Genomic DNA, 3,092 nt, shown 5'->3' with positions numbered 1-3,092 from the left:
CATGTGGAGTCGAATGCATTCTTGGCAAGATAGGTTCATTGAAAGGAACTTGCAATTCATTTTCAAGGTAGGGACAAAAAAAAAATAAGTTGGTCGACATGAGGTCACGCGACCTTAGCAATATACAAACTTTGGCACGGTCAAACGGCCAATTAAAATTTACTCTCATTTGATCCAGCTGTTAGCTTCATGAGGATTAAGCATAAGCTGAAACAGACAAAATTAAAGGGCATTATTTGAATGTTACTACATGAACATGCAAAGAAACGATCAAAAGAGTAGTATTTACTAGATAATTGATGCTCAGGCATTTAGAGGAATACAAAGAAAAAGTTGAAAGCACTTTTCTCCACCGATAAACTAAAAGGTTAAATCAAAAAAGAGAAAGAGAGGAATCTCAAATTAGGTATTACGTATGCTGCATTGTTTACTCGCTGTAATAGCTATCAAAGTTGTAATTCACATTTCAATCAAAATGGTGTTTATAGCTATAACATATGTGTGACAAAGTACGTATCAGAAGTTATAAACCATTAGATGAGTATACCATGCCCGATATTATGGTCGACTATTTATAGTAGGTACATGCTATGAATAATTCAAAGGCATGTTTCGAAACATCAATGGAAAATCTATAATCAACATCTAAAGTCACATTAATTCCAAATAATTACTTAAAATACATCATTCGAATTAGGAAAATTCTTCCCCGATAGTATTGTCGGGGACGGTATAATCTCAATCGTAAATCCATATATCATCACCGCGTGTTTTGCGCATAGCATTTATTGATTGGGACATCCTATGGTCAGAAATATCTAACAATACCGTTAAACTGTCAAGCTAACGGCTTCCTTCGAATTATCTAGGAAGGATATGTGTTTCGCAATTTGTCAATTATATCAAACCCATGTTACTATCTGGCATAAGCCAAGTTATGTTCTTCAATATCACCAGGCACATTTTTTTTTTTTTGTCTTTTTGTAAAAAACGACATAAAGAGTAATTCTGAAGCACAAAGAATTTTTCATACGACGAAAGAGTCGGAAAATATAACTTTCGACCGTACATGGTTTGCCCAGCAAAAAGAAAGAATGAAAGAAAAAGAAGCTTCACAAAAGCAGCTACATTTGAATCTTGAAATGACTGCATAAGATTTACCTACCTCATGAGACAAACCTTTTAGATGGCTTAGCTTAGGAAAGACCACGAGAAGAACAATGTCATATCAAAACTTTCAAATCACATAGATTAAATAGTTGTCGTGAGGACCACAATTTACTATTTTAGTATAACAAAGATGCGTTAATTTTCAAAAAGTACCGATTTATTCACGAGATAATGAAAATTATGCGTAAAACAATTCACACTTATGCAAATTTTGCACATATAGAATTTACAAAATTGACAATTGCTCTTCCAAAGTGTAATGCTACGATGCAAGAAGCTTCCAGAGAGAATATGATAGTTTGGAAAAAAAAAAAAGTAATTTTGTGCACCTAACTTGTTTAAGAATCAATTATATTAATAACTTAGTCGATTAACAGCATGGTAAGGCGTCGCCAATTTTAATTATTCCCTCCTTTTCCTATTTGTAGTACCGTAGTGATATTTACAATTTTGACTTCTCTATTATATCAGTTGCAGATTTAATACCGATATTTTAGCGACAAATCCAAAGCTTCCTTCTTATCTTCATCGCAGGGTAGAGCAGCTTGGTGGCTCAGATGCTATCGCTATGTAAACCCAACTCACATGTATCGTATTGTTCATCACGCCACCCGGAATTGTGTATCAGATGGATGAGTTCTTGTGTTTTTATGCATAATTACCTAATTATGCACATGAACGTAGCACGTTAGTTATTTTTTATCAAACATTTCCTCACCTTTCTCATTTATTTTTTCTTAGCTAAAATTATATCAAGGACTTTCTATGATTCCTCGAGGGATCGACCTACGGTTCTAAAAGTATCGTATTCAAGTGCACCCCATCGTACTTCTGACACACAAAGGGTTATTTCTCGCAAACGCTTCAAAGACTTTCTATAAACATCCGACATTTCATTCCCTCGTGATCCAACGGCTATCGGGCTCGCAATAGACCGATCACCGGAGGGTTGTTTTTTTTTTTTTTTTTGTTAGTGTCCCGTTACGTTAACCTCCGAACAAGCTCAGGGGACCTCGGTCTGTCCGCGCGACACCCAATTTCTGGACATCGATTCTGTCAAAAATCACAGCATCTGTTCGTTGGGCAGGGAAAGTCAGCAGGTGAGTCGCAGGAGATCCAACACCGGATTCCCTCGTTCCCTAGGGCCTTTCCCTGTCTGCGTTTGTTGCAGACCCGGGTTACGCACCAATGGCCAGTTGTATATGTCAGGTCCGACCGTTGGTCGCGTGAAATTCAGGTGAATTCAAATATATGTAACGCGATCCATATATTTCAAGTTTATTATCATCGCCGAATTTTAGCGAAGAAAATTGAACGTGGTCTTATCCATATACTAAATTGAACACGTATAAAAAAGTCCAAGGATCACATTGAAAAATTTTAAAAAAATTATATATTGGGCTAAAGTTCTTAAAATTCATCTTGACGGGTTACATGATTGATATGATAACTCTCAATCACTTAACACTTCACATGTGGATTATCTCAGTATAATATTCATCTTAGATCACAATATGATAATCAACTTTATCAAATAATGATAGACATGTAAATACCATAATTTTTTTAAAATGTTAAAAGTATATGGTTAAAAAGATGGATGTGATGAATCCTCATTTTTATGGATCCAGCTTGGCATATAATAAACCATGGCATAAAGTAATGTCTGATTTGTCATTTGAGCAAATGGAAGCAATGTGTTGAACATTACCAAAGGTTCATGGATCATATTGAACAAATTAGGAATTCGGGGATGACATTGCACATCGAGTCAAAATTTACGGATCATTTATGTCATTTTTTCTTGGGTTATCCTGTGTTCTCTCTTGCTTGTTAGAAGGATGAAGTTAATGTCCAACATGAAATTGAATTAATCCATTGACTTGTACTTGTGGTCTAGCTCAACTCATTCTCTAACGAGA

The sequence above is a fragment of the Rhodamnia argentea genome, chromosome 9, assembly GCF_020921035.1.
Source record: "Rhodamnia argentea isolate NSW1041297 chromosome 9, ASM2092103v1, whole genome shotgun sequence".
In the NCBI taxonomy this organism is placed as follows: Eukaryota; Viridiplantae; Streptophyta; class Magnoliopsida; order Myrtales; family Myrtaceae; genus Rhodamnia; species Rhodamnia argentea.
This window is presented reverse-complemented; position numbering follows the sequence as displayed.